The 22010-nt window shown below is 37.8% G+C and overlaps 1 protein-coding gene and 2 long non-coding RNA genes across 3 annotated transcripts in view; 1 reads left to right on the top strand and 2 right to left on the bottom strand.

Moving 5' to 3' along the window:
• LOC141435628 (uncharacterized) overlaps window positions 1-22010 on the top strand; it is a 226363-nt gene that overhangs the window by 131557 nt on the left and 72796 nt on the right. The gene's annotated exons all lie outside the window — the stretch shown is intronic.
• MCTS1 (malignant T-cell-amplified sequence 1 homolog) overlaps window positions 1-22010 on the bottom strand; it is an 84608-nt gene that overhangs the window by 22842 nt on the left and 39756 nt on the right. The window lies entirely within an intron of this gene.
• LOC141435654 (uncharacterized) lies at window positions 3226-6387 on the bottom strand. The gene is made up of 4 exons (XR_012452207.1): window positions 6095-6387; window positions 5426-5512; window positions 4651-4737; window positions 3226-4281 (listed from the first exon to the last, which is right to left on the bottom strand). It is a non-coding gene; the product is annotated as an uncharacterized lncRNA (long non-coding RNA).

Raw genomic sequence — 22010 nt, 5'->3', positions numbered from 1 at the left:
ACCTGTCTCGTACGCGGTCGTCTTTAAGAGTCCGCAGCAAAGTAGCGCTCAACTCCGCGTTGAGATCACGCGCTAACGCTTTAAAATGTTGTTGTTTCACCTAGAGTAAGACAGGGCGCTAGAAAGAAAGCAAGAGCGCGCTAGCGGGAAGGCGGAGCTAGAGACATGTCACAGTAACAATATTGCAGTAAAATATCTTCATACAATGGTGAAAATATTGCAGTATCTAAGTAGAATATAACAGTAGAAATCTCCAGACCAAGATTATAATATATACAGCGCGGAAGGGCAGCTACCGGCTAGGATATTATTTGGCGTTCCAAAAAACGTAAATGTACATTACACTACACATTACGCTGTAAAACTTTTTACTGCCCATGGTGAGTACACAATTTTACGTCTTCACCTTGCCAGAAAGTTGGGGTTTTTACCATACGCATAGCGGGCGGTTAAAACTCACATTATGGCCAGGTGTGGCGTAATAGTACATTATGTCTTAAGGGCGGTTAATAAGAAATTACGAACGAGAGTATTAGAAGCTCAAAGTCAAAGACTGAGGACTAGGTCGATGTTCATAATTATAGTACCGCCCGTGCGACTTACAATGTTTTCATCACATTTGCGAGTAAAATTGTATAATGTGTAAAAGAAAAATAATTATTGTTACAAAAATTGCCGATACCGCTGGTGCAGTTCTTGGCAGCGCCAGCTACCAGCCCGCCCTCCGCCTCCCGCAGCATGTGCCTGACATGCGTGCACGAGGTCCTCCTGCTAGTCGTGCAGAACTGCGCGCGCAGCAGTATTAGTACGCGCAACAACTCATAAACGCCAAAAAAAGGCCCTTAGGTTTTATTAAGGACTGCAACCAAGTTAGCCTGCAGCTTACGACACTGTTTACGAGCAAGTGTGATGAAATAGTATATTGTACAACAAAAGCATAAAACGAGCAATTTTACCCGAGACGTTCATATAGCCACCCGAGCCCACGGCGAGGGTGGATTAGAAACGTCGAGGGGAAAATGGGCTCAATGCTAGAGTTTTACACTCTGCTTTTCACTTCGCTTGCGAAGAAATGAAATAGCAATAGTAAAAATAAATGTTCACTTATTTTGTACCTTTTATTTTTCATGCTTTACTATATTAGTTTTATTGATTTATTTTCATCGATTTGATTGATTTTTAGGTGTAAAAAAATAAAAAAATATGTAGAAACTCTTTTGTTTGTGGTTTTCACCTTGATTGCCTTGACCTTAGACGAAGATTCTACTTTATGCACTAGAGCATAAAAAGTTATTGTATGTTGCCTAGATGCAGCATGAACACGCACTTTACGGCATGAGAAGTGAAATAGTCGATTGTACAACAAGAGCATAAAACGAGCATTTTACGACGTTTACGATTTTAAGACGTTCGTTCCGGTACGGCGAGGGTGGATAGACACGTCGAGGGAAAAATGGTTTAATGCTCGAGTTTTACACTGCTTTTTACTTCGATTAATTCGAGGAAATAGCAACAGTGGAAACAATGGTTCACTTACTATGTTTTCTTTTATTTTTCATGAATTACTATATACATAATTCTATTTTTTTATTTTATTGATTTATTTTGATTGATTTGGTTAATTTTTAGTTTTATATAAATAAATAAAAAAGTTAAAAACTTTCTGTTTGTGGCTGGTTGACACCTGATTAGCTTGGTCTTAGACAAAGATTTTATTTTATGCACTAGAGCATAAAAAGTCATTTTATGTCGCTTAATCTCAGCATAAAAACGAACTTTACGAGCATGAGAAGTGAAAAGTATAATATCTATAGACTACACATCAACTTGATTGGACACATTGAAGATTGGGTGTATTGAATAAAATAAAAAAAGTCATACAATATTGTGTTTTATTTTTTAATACATACAAGTTGAAAATTCGCTTATTTTAAGAACTCTCTCGTATCGGTAACTTTCTAGGTAGACGCGGATCTATAATTTCAGGTAGTATGCATTCCATGTAAAATTTTCTCAATTTATTTAATATGCTCTCCCAGAATCCTGTATCCTTTTCGATTTTTTTCGAATAATATGCCTTTTGGAGTCCACACCACGAAGATACAGTATCTTTTTTTTGTAATATTTAACTGACCTTGTACTTGATAAAAGTAGTTGTGATTTTGCTTCAGTTTTATTTTCTGAGGATCACTTTCGTCCAACACACAGAAAGTAATTTTTTTCTTTAAAATAGCTTCTGTTGGCGTCATATTTGCCGCCGAAGCTGGGCATTTGATCTCCACAATTGTTTCTTCGTCTATGACTCCGTCGGGACTCGCGCCTAAATACTGGTGTTCCTCGAGGATGTATAACCACAAGGTGATACTTGCACTCCTAGTGCAGCTTCAGTCTCTTTTAAAGCGATGGGCTCTATTCTCATTGCCGTATCTAGTAGCATCGCTACCTTTAAAATTGCTATATAAGAGTGTTTTTATAATTTTTTACACGACGTGGCAGCTCTTCTCTTACATATTTGACCAAACACTGACGCAGTAAGGCGTATTTTTCGTTGTTTGATCCATTCAGGGTTCGTTGCCTGCCCAACGTATCTTTTTGGATATTTTCAAGTTCTATTTTTACTTTTTGAAAAGTCTGCTAAGAGTGCTTGTTTTCTTTTTTCGTAGTGCTCAACTTCCATATCTGGTTCTTTTTCGATATCACGTAATGTTCATCGGGTCCTGCGATACGTTTTCTTCGTTTTGATTTTTTGTCTTGGCTTGATTTTCTTTTCGCCTTTTCTGCCTGCCTCTTCTCATACTTCTGCGTGTAAGTCCCCAGTTCTTCATTTTTTGTTAATACTTTACTCATGGTTGCTACAAGACTCCCGGTGTTTCTTTTTGTAGCAGCTGCGTAGCAACGGGACTCATAAGATCCACGAAGGGAGTAATTTATTTCGTTTGCCTCCTATAAATTTTGCGATTAGTGCATTAAACTGCTCAACAATATTTGTTTGTTTGCCCCATAAGGAGACTTTCGGCATTGTTTAAAATAGGACTTATAGCGGTGTATATGTCATACCACAAGCACAATCTTTCATTTGGCCTATGAAGTTTTCTTCGCCTGGTTTTCGGGCCATTACAAAAATTTTTTGCAGTTGGCATGCTCACCAAAAACGTGGCAAGGCCCGTTTCGTAGGTCTTTTTTAATTCATTTACTTTCTCAGTAAAAGTTTTCCCTTCCATTTTCGAAGAAAAGTCTATTGCTCCTTAATTGCCTTTCGTAGTCGCAATATGTTATCATTTAGGCATTTCCTCATGATAATAGGGACAGGTCCTTGTTTATTTTCAGTTTTTTTTGTCAAATTTCTCAATTTAGTGCAATAATTTCGTAATAAATGATTACTGCATTCTATTTTGTGTATAGCAGTGGAGTGGCCATATGGCAATGCTTCGTTTAAAGCACTCATGACACTGCTATCGCCATCACCAATAAGTTTGGTGTATTTCAAGCCATGCATATTTATGCTGCATTTAAAACCTTCTACTACACCGTCGGCTTCCATTGCTGTGGAGCTACCAGACCAGTTTTTAAAACATTTATGTTTCTTGACCTCAATCTTTTTATTACTTGCAACAGCGCATACAGAGCAATAAGAATTCCGTATTCCTAAAAAGAGAACCTTTTAGTTTCATACCCAATAATGCACGCTACCCCGGATAATGAATTATAATTGCTGGTACGATATGATCTTTTTCCCCACGATGCGTCCGCTACTACTGTGATGTAGGGAACGCCATCAGCGTCTACGTTTCCTTTTTCAATTGCCATTTGTTTTTCTTCGAGTCCTGCCTCAAACATGCTCTTCAAAGAGATATCTTTTAAAACATCCCCAAGCAACAAATTCTCTTTCCCAAATGTTTCTCCGCTATACATGGCATATCTAAATGAGCGCAAAGCTCATCTAATTGGGAAAAGCCACTACCCGAACATACGACTGCTTGAACAACATTTTTATTAATTTTAGACTCTAGTTTTTCATTATTAAATGCTTCTTTTTTGCCACACATTTTGCATTTGAAAAGAAAAGTTGACTGGAATCCGATTCTCGACTCCTTCACAAAATCCATATCTTTAAAGCTGCAATTAAATGGACTATGATCCACAGCCTTCATTTGTTCAAATAAATATTGAACATTGAAAATTCGTCGACCTGTCATTTTACGTACGACTTCCTCATTGCTATCATGATCAAGTTCAATTTGTAATGATGGTGTCGAGGACGGAGTACTCGGACTCAAATTTCTGAAAGGAAAAAAAAAGTTACGTTATATTTATACCATGCAAGGTTAAATCAGAGTATACGGTGAAATAAAAATATTTGATACTGCATTATGAGGCGTACACTACTACAGAAAACTTCTAACGCCGGTGACGCTATGCAAAAAATACGTTTCGATTTTCGGTGCCATATTGTGCGCGCGACTACATTTTTAATACAAGCTTTTTGCTGACTGTACTTGCATTTTCATCCAAACTACTTTTCCGTACCAAATGTGGAAGAAGTGGGTCAAATTCAACTCGCAAGATTTTACCTGCACATACATTCATAGGTACATACATTGCAACTATTGCAAGGTAAAAGCTTGTAAAAATAATAATAAAAACACCAACCTGCTAAAATTTTGAAATTGAGGCGGAGGATCGGTATTGTTATCACTATCAGACTGCTCACTGGCATGCTCTCCGGTGCCAAGCGTACTGCACATGTAAAAAATACATACATAGTGAAATGACGTCAGTCGCCATTAGTCAAAGTAATAACAGAGACTACCAGAGGTAATACTTCGTTCGTAATACCTTACTTATCGCCCTTAATGAACAATGGGATATTATAGTGCTATGACCTGTATAAGTGAAATAACAGAAGTGCGGTGTACATCGATCAAGATAATAAACTGAAATCATCTTTAATAGCCGTGTCAATATAGGTACGAGTAGGTACTAGTCTCAGTGCAGTTGCAGTCAAGAGCGAAAATAAAACTACAAGTGAAAAACGTAAGTAGCTGTGAAATAAGTTTTTGGTAAAAAAAAAAATCTGTTCAAGCTTTTTTTTTTGCTGACTGTACTTTTTGTCGACTTTACTAGCATTGTTACCTATTAAACTACATCATACGAAATTTCAAGTCGATGCCATTAACCGTTGAAGAATTCCGTCCTGCGGAGACGATCCTGGCCGGACTACCAGGATGTCAGCTACCAGATTATTGTATTGTCACGCAATTCACATAAGTATACCAAATTTCAAGTCAATTCGACCACTGAAACTGAGTCAAATTCAACTCGCAGGATTTGAGCCTCACATACATACATACGAGTACATAGGTACATACATTGCAAGTTAAATAAAAGATTGTAAACTAGTAAAAATAATAATAAAAACACTAACCTGCTTAAATTTAGAGGTTGAGGTGGAGGATCGGTATTGTTATCACTATCAGACTGCTCACTGGCATGCTCTCCGGTGCCAAGCGTACTGCACATGTGAAAAATACATACATGGTGAAATGACGTCAGTCGCCATTAGTCAAAGTAATAACAGAGACTACCAGAGGTAATACTTCGTTCGTAATACCTTACTTACCGCCCTAATACACAATGTGCTATTACAGTGCTATGACCTGTATAAGTGAAATAACAAGTTTGTGTGGTGTACCTACGTCGTACAAAAATAATAAATAAAGGTACGAGTACGAAAATTCATTTTTAATACAAGCTTTTTTGCTGACTGTACTTTTTGTCGACTTTACTAGCATTGTTACCCAAACTACATTTATTTTGTACCTATACCAAAAACAAGTCGATAACATTGTAACAGTTGAAGAGTTCCGTCCTTCGGAGACGATTCTGGCCGGACTACCAGGATGTCAGCTACCAGATTATTGTATTGTCACGCAATTTACATAATTATGCAAAATTTCAAGTCAATCCGACTGCTAGAAGTTGGTCGAATGCAAGATTTGATTACAGACAAATATCGGGACAGGTGAAACTAAATAAAAGCTTGTAATAGAGGACAAGGAAAAAATCTTACGCTACTGTCCTAGTTATAACTTACCTATTAGGATTAATGTTTTCTTTTTTATGACGAGCCGGTCCTTTTTTTTTCCTACGAGCCGATAACCATAATCTTGTCTTCGATGATCTTTTCACTTCTGGAAACAAGAACATTAATAATTATTTTTTATGGGAGCGCCATAGTTCGCATAGGTACTCTTTTCTCTTTTCTAGTAAAACCATAATTATTTTTTGTCCAAATCATCGTTTGTCAGTATGCGAGCCGATATATGGACCCATTTTTTATAAGTACTTGGTAATATTGACTAAAATGCATCTAGGTAGGTACTTACCCTGTTTATCCATTTTGTAACATAAAAATGCAAAGTCCATATAAGAAAGCCAAGGTCGTCGAACAGTATGTGCACACACACCACCAGTACACCAAGAAATATCAAATCCGTTATCAGTCCAAGTCGTAAGTAGTTAGATCGCGTTTATGATACGAAGAGAATTCACCAAAATAATATTACGTAACTCTCGCGCACAGCTGACGAGTCACTACTAACGAGCGACGCACGCACACGCAGGGCCAGCGTAAACCAGGACAAAGGGCGGCGCGTACCGCCCTCCCCCGTACCGTTCCCCCCGCGCTAGAGTGATTCGCTGCAGATTCGCATAAAAAATGTATAGTTTTTTTACTGATTTTCGTAGTTTCGTTCTCATTTGAAACCACAAAATCATTTCGGAAAAATGCTTTTTCTTATGAAACTACATAGTTTAGTCGATGCCGGAAATAGGTTTTGACTTCAATCTGAACTATATTTTGGCCGTAGTATTTAACCGAACTGCACAGGGTTTTTGGCTCTTAAAATGCAAAACTTGTACTCGTTCTATTTTCTTTGTAATACCATTTCAAGAGTCATAAACTAATTTCAGGCCTAGATATGCCTTATCTCATTGTATTTAAAAAAATCATGATGATGCTACTTGTTATTTTAAAATAAGGACGTAACTACGATTTGTATGGAGAATCAAGCTTGCTGCGGACTCTTAAGGAATTTTCGCATTAAAGAACGTAGTCGCGAAGATGCATTTTCGAATGAATCAGGCATTATAAATACGTCCTCTCGAATGGTAGGCCTACTTCCCACTGGTTTCCGATAAGACGCGCAGTGTCATCTAAAATGTGCAATGCCTTACATGCTCACTATTATCACGACGTAAGGTTGAAACTCCGATGGCATCTAAAGAAAAATAATTTTTAACTAACTCGTTTATTTAATGATATTGTTTTCTATACCTTCATTTGAGTGAGCGAGGTGGAACACATTAGCAGCGTTGGAGTGAGTGCGACCGCAATAACCATGGATAGACCAGCCTAAATTACATCTAGAAGCATAAGGTTCATTTTTGTTGCCATGAATTATTTCGAGGGGTGCAATTAAAAAGTAATTATCTTCCCCAATCAACAAACGCGGAACTACACGGCTTTTACAAACATAATCCTTTACTTCAGTTAAACGCTTGCAATTGAGTGAATTTATAACAGATAAATCTTGAATAGGTAAATTTAACTTTGACACTTTGCGTAACTTAATGTCATAACTATTTTGTCCATGTTGTCCACTGATTTGAGCACTCACCGTCGGTGCATCGGATTGATACACCTCGAGTCCGAACGCGTCGATAAACTTTATAGCACTCGAGTGTTCACTTTTGAGACCTAACTCGGTGGCTAAGTCAGAGTCAATTATAGATACCGACGCCGCATCGTCCAGCAGGGCGTAGGTCTGCACAATACCGTTAGGTCCACTTATTTGCACTGACACCACTTTTAACATTACGTGATCCGTCGACGAGGGCCTTTCGCTGCCGGAGGCGACGTGGGCCACTGTGGAGGGTCCCGCGGGCAGCGGCGGCTGGGCGGGCGGCTCCGGCTGCTCGTGCGGCGGGTCGCAGGCCGCGTCAGCTGATTGCGATGACGTAGGCTTCTGCCAGTGCAACAGGCGGTGGTGTGCGAGTCCACATTTGTCTATGTCGCACACAGGCGCGGGACATGTATTTCTATCGTGCCGTGACGTCAGACAACAATAACACAAACCGGTTTTCTTTACAAATCTCCACTTATCACGTCGCATAGCACGTTTAAATGCACGACACTCGGTTAACAAATGCTCTGATTTGGAACAAAATTTGCAGATTTTTGTATCTTCGACGGCAGTTGTAGTAAATATAGGCCGATTAGAACGAAACTTATTTTCGTCGGTTCGTTTCGCCGGTACCGTCGCAGGCGCTTGATCTGTAGGTTTTTTATTAAAATCACGTAACTGTGTCATTCCGACTAAAGACAACATCTCAGCTTCGTGCTTTAGGAATGTACCCAGTATTTCTAACCTAGGCTTGCCTTCTGCTAATTTCTGGTAGGCAAAGTCGGTCCATTTACCTATTAGTGTGCTCGGAAGCTTCGATAAAACAGCTGATGCGAGCTCGGGACTGCGTAAGTAATCTTGCTGATTTAGGGCACGTATTGTTGCTATGCAGTTATTAACTTTAATAGAAAAGTTAATTAGATCGTACTGATACGTAGTAGGTAACGCAGGTAGTTTCTTGAGCTGCGTTGTCAGATTAAGAATTATGACTTCGGGTCGACCAAATCTTAATTCCAGGGCTTCCATCACAGCTGCAGGCGGAGTGTTACGATAAGCAGGTCAGTCACTGCTTCCTTAGCGTCGCCGCGTAGTGATTTGCGAAGTCTCCACAGGTTTTCTGAGTCACTGAACTTACATATGCTTGTCGACTCATCATAGGCACTCTTAAATGTAGCCACTCAATACTGTCACCGGTGAAATATGGTAATTCACGCGGAGTAGCAAGACGGCTGATCAGGCGATCGTCATCATGAGGTACTTCTCGTGAGGTCATCATCATTTCTCTTAAGGTAAGTGCCAGTTGCTGAATACCGTCACTAGGGACGTCGGTTCGCGGTTGCGGGCTAGGCTCGACCGGTCGACCGCTTGCCGGTGCTGCTGGTTGCTGAAGAACGCGCTGAGGTTCTTCGTAACCTTGATCCAACCATTTCTGAACATTTATGCTCGCTTGATCGGCAACTTCACTTCCGGCTTGGCTGGCTATTTCACTGGGGCAATCTTCGATATCGACTTTTGCTAAGTCAGCTTCTAGCTTCTTATTAATAAGCTCCAGGTGAATCTTTGCCTTCGCTTCAGCGGCTTCCAGCTCCAGTTGTTTGCGTCTGGCTATCGCTGAGGCGGTAGATCGCTTCGATTTTGATGACGTAACGGAGCCACATTCAACGGACGTAAACGGCGTAGATTTTGGAGCCGTTTTCACCTTCATTTGTTCCAAATCCTTTGGCGGTGGGGCCGGTGGGCAACTATAGGTGCCAAGGTTCGGTTTCTCGACTATAGGTTCCGCGGGTTGCTGAGCCGAGGCACACGCTCTTTGTTCTAGCTCCCATTCTCGGTGCTGTTTACGCGTTAAAATTTTATTCGCCGGCGTGTTAAACATCTCACTGATTAGCGATCCGGTTCGAAGACCACTTTATTGTAAGTGATGGGTCGAATAAAACTCGTAAATACGTAAAAATGGAAAAAAAAACTTTGTGCGTGTGAGCAGTTGCAGCTTAGCGTTCGCGAAGAGATCGTCTACATAAAGTCAAGTACCGACAATGTGTCGTTTTAGCCTGCGCATACCCACCAAATTTTTTAATATATTATTAATAAAAGAGGAAGCTAGATGGCGTAAAAAACAACAAATTAATCGTCGCATGAAAATATTAAAATTTAAAAACTAACTTAATCTAGTAAAATTTTAACAAACATTTACATAAAACATCGCGTCGCCTACAAGGTGGGTGGAAAATTTTGAAAAAATTCAGGATGGTAGTAAGTATTATATCAAACTTTCAAGGAAAACTATAACGGCTAAGTTTGCTTGAGAATTATTAGTAGTTTAAGAGTAAATAGCAGCCTAAGGTATAAAATATACCTAAACTTGGAAGATTACGGAATCTTAATTTATAAAATGCGAATTTTTTTCGTAATGGCTACGGAACCCTATTTTGGGCGTGTCCGACACGCTCTTGGCCGTTTTTTAAAATAATTTTAGCATATTTAAACCCTGGGAACCATTTGAATTTGTTACACTGAGAGACCTTACTTTGAACAATGACCCCACTGGCGAAATTGTCCTATTAATTAGGACAGAAAAGCCATATCTTAAAAGAGAAGAAAAAAGAATAATGACCCCTATTAAAATTACAGACCCCTATATAATTCTTGAACAGGAAATAGATATGAAGAACAGGTTTTAGAATTAAGATTAAAAAATAAAGCATCTAATAGTAAACGATAATAAATGATTCGACCCTGAACTAAATCGATTGTTTGTACTAAGAACAGTCTAGTGAATCTATAAGAACAAACATTTTATGGTGCTATTGTGTCGTGTATGGATCACGACACCGTGTGGGTATCGGCCATTCATCGAAGAAAAACACGTGGATGGCATCTGTTCGTGTTTTCACGGCTGTTTTAGTTTACGGCCCATGCCAGCTAAAAGGCAGACAATACCTAAAACGCGGTCGCGGTAGGTAGGTATAGAATAAGTACTTTAACAAAAAAAAATTGAAATAAAGATTTTTTTATATAAAAAACTGAAAATTAAAATGAAAAAAAAAATATTCTGATTGAATGACAATACAAGCACAGTCAACAAAAATTACAGTCAGCAAAAATAGCTTGTATTATTAAAAGTGAAAATTTTAACAAATTTTGTTTTACTTTTAATCATTTCAACCGACGCGTCACATGTTACATGTAATCGCCGCCGTCACGTCTGTACCCCTAGTGTAATTTTTCGGTTACAAAATACGTCTCGATCGCGTTCGCGTAAAATCTCAATTTGTATGGAAACACGAACATCGCAAACGTTCCGCTAGAGGCGCTGTTCGTGTTTCCATACAAATTAAGATTTTAACGCGAACGCGATCGAGACGTATTTTGTAACCGAAAACTTACGCTAAGGGCACTGATAAATTAGAAAGATAATTATAGTAGTAGTGATATAAACTACACATAGTGACCAACGGCCAACACAAAGTTGTGCGTAACATGTTATTATAGGTGCTATACTAAATTACGCAGTTGTATCAGACAGAGGATAATCAAGTACAGGGTGTTAGGTTTAAATTCCCTTGCCATTAAATCCCTAAGGCCACTTTTAGGATCAAAAACTGTATAATAAATTAACCTTGTTGTGTGGATGATAAGCAGAGCCCGGAATTTTCACGGCATTTTTTAACTGTCATAGTGACTCTCATTTATCGACTCTACCTAAATGATATCGATAGTAATGATATTATCGTAAAATAATAATCGTAATATCTTTTATAAATACAATAATAGAGCACTTCTTAACACTACAACAGACTTTAAATATGAAATTGAATGATTAAATTAGGAATTGTTTAACTATTAATTGTTTTCATTGCATAACCATTCTGACTTTTTCACATTTTCGACTGCTCAAAAGTTAACTGGAAGAGATCGTTCTTTAAAGATAAAACCGTGTATTGTTGACCTCTACTTTTAATCTTTTTTAACATGTTGTGCATCGATATATCGATATTGAATATCGGAAGTCGATAAGAGAAGTCACTATGACAGATCAAAAATGCCGCTAAAATTCCGGGCTCTGATGATAAGTATTGTATGTTGGCAAAGAAGGGTCTCGAACTCGATTAAGCCCCAATTTAGGACACGTCCTTTGTCAACTGCGTAGAATGGCAATAGTGGTTGTCTGGATTTCCGTTTACTTCCACAGACTGACAGACAACTCAGTTCATTGTTAGGAACTACGTACCCTCTCCCTACGTAGCCCTCTCATTATGATAGGAGGCCTGTGCCCTGCAGTGACACGTATATAGGCCGAGATGATGACAATGATTATGAAATACGTACCTGGTAACTAACTTTTTGACCAAATAGTTTGTTTTTATGGCCTATTAAAACACCGGGTTTTTTATTTAGCGTTTTTTCTCAATCTAGCCAGTCCATGTTATTATAATGGCCTAATTAACCCAAATATGTACCTTTAGCTACCAAAAAATATCTTTAAGTACGCAGTAAACAGTTTGTGACATTTAAGGTTTTCTTATACCTAAATGAAAAAAAAACGGGAACAGGGACAAATTGACACGAAATGGTCCCAACAACTCAGCACAGCAGTAGAAAAGAAATTGAACTAGTCTGGGACTTACGATGCCGCAGACAGGCCTGTACATATGTAATAAAATTGGGTCAAATAGTGCTATAACAGCAGAGTAACAAGGGCAATTACTCAGGTCAATTAAGCATTAGTCAAGTTAACCTAATTAGCCAAACTAAATTATAAATCACTTACATTTTGGTATAGTAACTAAACCGATCGATATTTGGTGTAATATAATGTGTAGTATACAGTCTAGACTGTAGTTCAGGGTCACAGTGAAGAATGTTTAGGTTACACTACTTTACATGCCTTAGAAGTCGATTAAGCGAGTGAATCATTCCAGTGATTTTATTGTTTATTATGATCGTTCAGCTACGCCATTTGAAACAGGGTGTTATGGGGTTTGAAAACTTACAGTAAGAAATATGTTACTGACTGTCTTATAAGTATGTAGCCCTTTGTTTATGAAGTTCTTTTGGTACACAAACCCATTATGTGCCCATACCACAGAATATGAGTTTGCTATGTGTAGTTCTTATATTACCTACACGCCGAAAATCAAGAGATAAGGAATATGTACCTATTGAGAATTGATTGCAAAAAAAAATTGAATTGGGCACAGGTTTTTGTATTTCATTTAAGAAGGCACTACCTGTACTTAGTACCTGTTTTACTATATCGAGGAATGAAGCGACGACATATAATAGCGGTCGAACCGAACTTCACTTGTTAAAATAACAAAATTCTTATGCAAGGTATCCGGACCGGAAACTTCAGCCATTGCTTTAATACGTTCAACTGAAAATCCTTGTGAAAGTTTTTCAGGAATTTGTAATTGAAATCGACAAATGTTTCGAAGTGTTATATGACAAAGTTCTCAACTTTCAAGTGACGTAATTATTTGAAATAATAATTGCCAATAGTAAATCTTTACAGAGTATGGATTAGGTTAGAGTTAGACCTACTTAGCCACACGACAAAATATTAAGGATTGTACACTGACGAACAAAATAACAGGTGACTCTGTCAAATTCTCATATAAAGAAACACGTTATTTTTGCTCGTCAGCGCATTTCTTACCTATGCTACATACTGGAGATATTATCATCTCAAAGAATACCTGGAGCACTCCGGAGCAACCAAAGACCCAAGCAAAATATTCACTTAAAGCTCATAATAAACGGAAAATTATATTACTATAGCTGTTCTTTGTCTGTCGTTGGCAAAATATTTGATTTGGAAAATTAATTAATATACCCATCTTTTTTGAATTTATCAATGATTTCTCAAGCTCATATGACGCTGTCGTTTAGGGGCATACATGTCCAAATGTCAGAAAGTCCAGGTGTCACATTGTCCATGGTCAAAAAGTCCGAAGGATGAAACGTCCTAGTGTCTAAAAGTCCTAGTGTCAAAAAGTCCATGGTCAAAAAGTCCGAAGGATGAAACATCCTAGTGTCTGAAAGTCCTAGCGTCAAAAAGTCCATGGTCAAAAAGTCCGAAGGATTAAACGTCCTAGTTCTGAAGGCCTGAATCCCATAATGTCTCATTGTATAAAAATATGACTAACACAACTAAATGATAAATATAACTGAAATAGATTGCTCATCTGCATTATTTCCAGTCTGTTATCTAACACCCTGAGACCCATTCTCAGTAAGATCCAGATGCATCTATGATGCTTCGTACATGTCGTGTCGAGTCGACAAGAATTGACCAGCTGATCCAGTCATGCAGATGGACTGGGGCCTCATTCTACATTGTCTCTTTCCATATTGTTATCGTATTGTCTACGTGGTGGCAGCTCTTATTGACTTGACAGTAAAGGCGATCGAGTCGAAAACAATTCGATTGCAATAGGTGTAAACAAAACCAAATTAGAATGAGACCCCTGGACTCTCGGACATATGGACTATCCGACATTAGGGCATTATAACCTTCGAACTTTTTGACAATGGACAATGTGACACCTGGACTCTCAGACATATGGACTATCCGACATTAAGGCATTATAACCTTCGAACTTTTTGACAATGGACAATGTGACACCTGGGCCTCATTTCATAAAATTGGACAAGTCGACAATTGTCGGAAATTATGACAAAATGTCGGGTAGTCACGACAATTCTCGTTTCATATAAGTTGACATTTTTTTAATTGTAGACAGTAAAAACAGGGTAATTGTCACTTTTTCTTAGGGCGTTTCAAAAACCGTCGTGTGACATGTCTTGTACTGAACTCCTGTCGTTGACAAGTAAATCATTGTCGACCATCGATAAGCTTATTGGATGACAGGAAGGTACCTACATAATTGTCAGTGACGGGCAAATTGGATAATAATGATTATTTTAAAACAGCTACTCTCAATTATGAACGTTTAAACATGATTAGTGAATATCAATTCAGTCAGATGCAAACATGGCGGATAAAAACAAGATGGCAATTTTAAATTTAATTTACAAACATCGCGATATACTGTTCGGCAAGTTCAGTTCCACTTTGACCCACGAAATAAAATCTGCGAAATGGAAAGACATCGCTGAAGAACTAATAGCCTCCGGCATTTATTCCAAAGACTGGAAGTACCTCCGAGACACAACTTGGCAAAATTGGAGGAAGAGAACCATAGTGAGTTTGAATTAATTTTTACGCTCTTGACCGGTGTTTAGTTTGAAGGTTTGAACCCCAAAAGTGACTCAGACCTCGACAAAGGAGAATTAATTTATTTTATCAAGGATTACGTTGCGGTGTTTCTGAAGTCATCTATTTACATCATGAACTAAATATATTTACCTGCCTTGCTACTTCGGATCACCACCATATAGAATTGAGCAGTCTTGAAGTTTTGTTTAATATTATTCCAGGAAAAAAAAGACAACCGGCAGAAAACAGGTGCTGGCGGTGGTAAAAAATTTAAATATGACGACAGTGATGAACTAATTATTAACATAATTGGTAAGCATTCGCCAGTAATTGATGGAATGAATATACCTGAATCATCAGGATCACAGGAAACACAGGTTGCACCATCTCCTGAAGCTGAAAATTCTAGCATATCTGAGCCGAAAAACGCTGAATTGGATAGTTCATTGGCAAATAAAATAAAAATAAATAAATAAATATCATGGGACACTTGACACCAATTGACCTAGTCCCATATTGAAAGTGTTACCACATTTGGGCCACAAAACGCAGAACTAAATACATCAATGATATTAAATAATGGTAATGGCAAAAATAAATTATTTAACAAAAACAGGGCAAGGTTAGTAAGTTCTGTTGAAATAGATGAAAAGCTGTGTACATTAAAAAAACATTCGATTTAGAATTACTAAAACTGGAAAAAGAACTTTTAATTGTGCGGCCATCTAGTTACACTATGCCTTATGTCATAGAAGATAGCACAGTTATCATAATAGAAGAAAAAACCCAGGACAACTCCGTCGATGTTTTGCAAGAAGCTGTAAATACTAATAAGGAAAATTAATAATTTGGTCTCACGTTATTACAGAATCCATACTTTAATATTATAAATGCGAAAGTGTGTGTGTTTGTCCGTCTTTCACGTGATTTTTGGCATAGAGATAGTTTATGGGACATAGAGTGACATAGGCTACTTTTTATCCCGAGGGAACAAACAAACAGCGCGCGATAACCGAATTCCATGCATGTGAAGCCGCGGGCAAAAGCTAGTAATAAATAAAGGAATGTTAAAGATTTTTCCCTTACCTACTAATAGAATAAAAACAGATCTTATCAAGTTAATATTTATATTGTTTCAAAATTCCTTTCATGTTCTTGCTTGTATTACACAGTAAGTACCTATAGAAAAGTTGTCATCGTCATAAAACATAAAATTAAGAAAATATTTAAACAAATCCGTCAATCAGTTCTTGCAAATTTTGTATTGCTTCAATGTCGATTACTTCATTTTCATGATTAAACATGTTTCCACTATCATCATTTTCATTATCTTCTTCTTCATCATACCTTATGTAATGCAGAGATCCTAAACGTTTTTCTATGTTATGTAAAGTTATGCAAGTTAATATGACATTACAAGCAGTTTGTGGTTGTAACCTGAGATGATTTAGACATGGGAATTTTTCTTTTAGTATTCCCAAACTGTTTTCTACTAATCTCCGAGTTGATTTCAATGCTCGCAAAAACCTTTCCAATTGTGGCGTCCTAGGTATTTGGACAGGAATATTGGGGGTGATCAACCATTTGCGTAAAGGATAGCCACTATCTCCTAATATGATGGCATTAGGAAATGGCCTCCAATTATTTTCCCACTGGCTTGCTAAAGTCGAGCGTCTTAGTATTCTTGAATCGTGAACCGACCCTGGCCACCGCGCACTAGCATAAAAGAATTCCAGATTTGGGCCACACACAACCATTATATTTACAGAGTGGTTCCCGTATCGATCTACAAAACCAATTTCATTTTCATGTGGTGCGTCGATTGGAATTAATGAGCCGTCAATTATTCCGGCTATTCTTGGTATATTAGCAATTCTTTGGAATAGTATTGGAACAGCAGTGACATTTTCTGTCGGCCAATGAATTTCATCACCAAAAATATTGCTCACAACTGCGTTGCACACTCTATTTACACATCGATGAATGGTAGCCTTGGATAATCCGTGGCCATCCGCACTTACGTGAAATTGCGAGCCTGCACCCAACCAATGCAATGCACATAACAACTGTTGCACAGGTTCAAGAGCTTGATTTCTGTTGGTTGGGTGTTTCAAATGTGTTCCTATTTTAGTTAAAATATGTTTTACCGCCACTTTACTGATTCTGAATTTTTCGTTGAATGTAAAGTCCGTGATTTCAAAAGAAAAGTTTGTTCTTCCGCGAAATTCTCTTCTTCGTCTATTTTCAAACAAATATAAATCATCATTCTCACTACTATCACTGCTGCTCGAATTTAACATTTTAACTAAGTGGTTGCGACTTACTCCTTCACTCGACAGTTGTAATGTAACCCTGACACAGGGGAAGGCCCCCTGTCAAGAATTTGTTACAATTCGACAAGTTTCAGTTTCAATTCGCGTTTTATAATAGACAAGTTGTCAAATTTTCTATGTCACTCGTAAACTTTTATGAAACGCAGAAATGTCAAACGTCGTGACAATTTGACAAACTTGTCGGCTTTTCCGGTTACAAATATGTCAGACCCAAAAGTTTTATGAAACGTAAAATTATACAATTGTTGACTTGTCACCTATCACTGACAATTGTAAGTTATATGAAATAGGGCCCTTGACTCTCGGACATATGGACTATCCGACATTAAGGCATTATAACCTTCGGACGTTCTGACATTTGGACATGTATGCCCCTATACGGGGTAGTGGCCTTAGCTAACCGGGAAACCGGATCAAAACACATTTGACGCCAGCAAAGCTAAGTAGCTAAGTATAGGTATAGGTACTATTAGTTATTCTGTGGTATGTGTTGCGAATGCGAATCGTAAGATTTTGTAAGTGTTAGGTTTTTAAAAGTCACACCCATCATTCATCAAACAAATTCATTTGACGACCGGATGGCTAAGTGGTTAGAGCACCTGACTACGAAGCTTGAGGTCCTGGGTTCGAATCAGATATTTGTGTGAATAGCACGAATGTTTGTTCTCAGGTCTTGGATGTTTAATATGTATTTAAGTATGTATTTATCTATATAAGTATGTTTATCCGTTGCCTAGTATCCATAGTACATAAGCTTTGCTTAGTTTGGGACTAGATCAATTGGTGTCAAGTGTCCCACGATATTTTTATAAATGATATAAGCAGGTGTTATCGCGAAGTTTGATGTGTTAGTGTTGTTTTTTGGATGAAATAATATACTTAATTTTGTTAAGCTTGGTCATTTTGGTAAAGCCAAAGTCACGGTGAGCAGATAATGCCTACGCAAAATTTTAACATAATTTTTAATTCTAATCAATAACTTTTACAATAAATGTAATACTCTTTTTACAACATATATCTCCGCGTGACTGTTTATAAGATTTCACTACTTTTTATAAGTATCATCTCAATCGAGATTGGCACATTTTCATTGATCATATTAAAATTACTCTTAATATGTATTTGCTGTACAGTCTAACAAACCGAATCATGGACCTTTGTGCTACTGATATCATGTTGCCATCTCATACATCTGCCAAAGAAATCATAGCATAATTGATACTTAAAAAGTTCCACCCTGGTAAAGTCAGGAACAAAGATATCAATACAGCCAATGCCAAAAATATGTATACAGGACTTTATTGCCTGAACATTTAGGTCGTGTATACATTTGCACTTTGGTTGCATTCATATCTTTGTTGCTGACTGTACATGAACCAGTTTGTTCATCTTCATTCTACTGCTGATTATACCTTGCCAGCCATGTAATATTATATCCGAAGTATCGACTTTGTTTGGCCGTCGCAGATATACATAGAAAGGAAACCATACTAGTTCACGAGTATAATGCCGCGAGACGAAAACAGAAAGCCGACAATAGACGGTTCGAGAAACTTTAAGGTTCATATAAGGTCGGACTAGCAGCTTTACAGAGCGACAAAGATGGATGTAAGTATATTAGTTTCAATTCCGGTGAACTGATAAAATAGATTATTCCCAGAAGTTCCTTTCAGCTCATTTTTAGGGTTCCGTAGCCAAAATGGCAAAAACGGAACCCTTATAGTTTCGACATCTGTCTGTCTGTCTGTCTGTCCGTCCGCAACTTTGCTCAGGGACTATCAGTTAGAAAGCTGTAATTTTGCACGAATATATATGTAAACTATGCCGACAAAATGGTACAATAAAAAAATCAAAAACAGTTTTTTTAGATTACCTCCTATAGACGTAAAGTGGGGGTGATTTTTTTTTCTCGTTTTCGATTCAGTGCTATGTTTGCAAAATATTCAACTTGAAAGTGCAAATTTTCATTAAAATCGAGCGCCCCCCCCCCCCTCTAAAATCTAAACCGGTGGGTGGACAAAATTTGAAATAATTCAGGATGGTAGTAAGTATATCAAACTTACAAGGAAAACTATAACGGTTAAGTTTTCATGAGAATTATTTGTAGTTTAAGAGTAAATAGCAACCTAAGGTATAAAATATACCTAAACCTGGAATATTCCGTACAAAATACGAAATCCTTAGAGAAGTATTACTTATTTTTTTCGGAATGGGGACGGAACCCTATTTCGGGCGTATCCGACACGCTCTTGGCCGGTTTTTTCGCGCTAGATCCATTTCCATTACAATTACAAGTGAGGAAGGAAGGAACAAAAGCGAAAAAGGAATCGCAATAGGGAATAATGTTTTGCCATCGTATTTTATCGAAAGTTCGTATTTATCTTTCTTTCTCAACTAGCTTACTGAAGTTTACTGGAGCTAATTGAGATAGCAAGATAAATCCGAACTTATCCGACAAAATACGTTGGAAAAACACTATTCAGTAGATTTTTACCTACGACTACAATCCAACATACTAGGGCTCATACACGCAGTCAAGTTCTACGTAAACCCCAAAAGGGTAGGGGATCTTTGCTAATTGCTTAGATTTTTGAAGATATGTGGGTACAAATGTGCAAGTTGCAGAAAGTTTCCGAAAAGTTGTGAAAATTCTCGGAAAGTTCTGGAATTTTTTACAAGAAATATTGGATTTTTTTTTCTTGTACGAAAAATTTCGCAATAAATATGGCAAAATAAATTAATACGCTTGAACAAAAATTAGTACTTTATGGTTTTTTTAAATTGTTGCTTTTTCTAGATTTGAACACTATAACAATAACCAAATTAGAACAGCTTAAAAATATATACTTACCTAGTATAGGTAGCATAATTTACGTAAGCATGGGGTATAACTTTGCTTACTTTTGCTGACAAGAGTGAGGAGGAGCTAAAAACTACTAAAGTTCTGCTTTGCTTACGTCATACTTGTATGACCCCCCAGGTAAGGTTTCAATTCAACCCAATGAAAAAAGCATCACGTGTACTACGCTGTGGAAAGCATGTTATCTATCATCCAACTAAAAGGTCAACGGGTTCGATAACCAGTCCGATCTCCAGCTGAATCGACGAGCATAGACCCTATGATGTCATAATTGTAATTGTCATATGTCAATGTTAAATTATTCTTATCTTTTTCATTACATGTACTGTTGCCATGATAATGTGGGCTATACAGCCAACTGATATTTTAGTCTCGTAGCTATTTTTGTATTTGATTTCACTTTGATTTGTTTTGTGTGACTTTCCGTAATTGCACTCTTCTGTGGCCCGGCGGAAGACCAGTGCTGGTTTTCAACCAGCGATATGCTGAGCCGGGACCTTTTTATAGCGGCAACATTTCCTATTGTTATTTTTACTTATTATGTGTCATTGCTGTTATAAATAAATTATTTTCTTTCTTTCTTTCTTTCCTATTATACTATACTTACCATTAAGTGCAAAATTCGAGCTTCGTATATTGCCGTCCCACTGACGCTTTTATTAGTAAATACCAGAGTGAGAGGGACGGTACGATATAGGAGCGTCGATTTTCAAATTTCCTAGTAGCCCCCCAGCTGCGGACGAACACGAGACCGCAGCCACGTGAGTCATGAGTGAAAGCACGCGATTATGCTCACGTGAAGAATGCAACCGACTCAATGTTGAATCGATACAATTGGTGACGAGTTGCACGAACCTCGGGCTTTCTATTTCCTTTGTCGCGTCACTTTTTTAGACAAAGGTATGCTCTCTCTTTAATAACAAATATAAAGGGTATCATATCATATTTAAGAGAGCTTCCCAGTCTTTGAAATCGTGGCTGCAGAGCTACTACGAAACTCGAAACTCGAAGTTCGTGTCGTGCGGACCCTCTGACACTTTTACTATTTAATACGAGTGCGAGAGGGTGGTACGATACAAACTTCGTGTTTCGAGTTTCGTAGTAGCCCTGCTGTACGTGTATGATTGTTACTCCTTCATGCTAAAACGGCTCCACGGATTTGGGTGAAATTTGGTATGAAGCTGGACATCTGGAAGAACACATTAGGCCACTTTTTATCCCGATATTCCCACGGGATCGGGATAAATCTCGAAATCTCATCCGCTGCGTCAGTCATGAAATTTGGCACTGTTGTTTATAATGCTACTGTTATTCAAGTCAAGACCAGGACGTAGTTTTTGGGAATTCCCACGGGAATTTAGGTAAATCCCAGAATTTCAATTCAACTGCTGGATCTAATGATACGCGTGCACAGCGCGGGTAACACTATTATTAGATAACAAGGAAAAAGTTTTACGAAATGCCATGGTTCCTTACTTGTAATGCTTGTTAATGTGATACAAAAAAATTAACCAGCATGCCTTAGTTATGTCACCGTAAGTTACCTATGCCCTTAGTGTAGTTTCGGTTACGAAATACGTCTCGATCGCGTTCGCGTTAAAATCTGAATTTTGTACCCGAAAACTTACACTAACTACTCAACTAAGCTATTGTATCTTGTATTGAAACATTTTGTTATGTAGGTAGGTAAAGATCAGGTGGATAATGTTATTCCATTCAGATTCCATCGTATTTTGTCGAATAAGTTCGTATTTACTTTGTTCTCTCAGTTAGCTTCAGTAAACTTCAGTAAGCTAGTTGAGAAAGTAAGATAAATACAAACTTTTCCGAGAAAATACGACAGCAAAACATTATATACTACATCTGTATTCGACTTTACCTATTCATGTATGAGTAATTTTACCGTTTCC

The sequence above is a fragment of the Choristoneura fumiferana genome, chromosome 15, assembly GCF_025370935.1.
Source record: "Choristoneura fumiferana chromosome 15, NRCan_CFum_1, whole genome shotgun sequence".
Taxonomy (NCBI): Eukaryota; Metazoa; Arthropoda; class Insecta; order Lepidoptera; family Tortricidae; genus Choristoneura; species Choristoneura fumiferana.
This window is presented reverse-complemented; position numbering and strand designations above follow the sequence as displayed.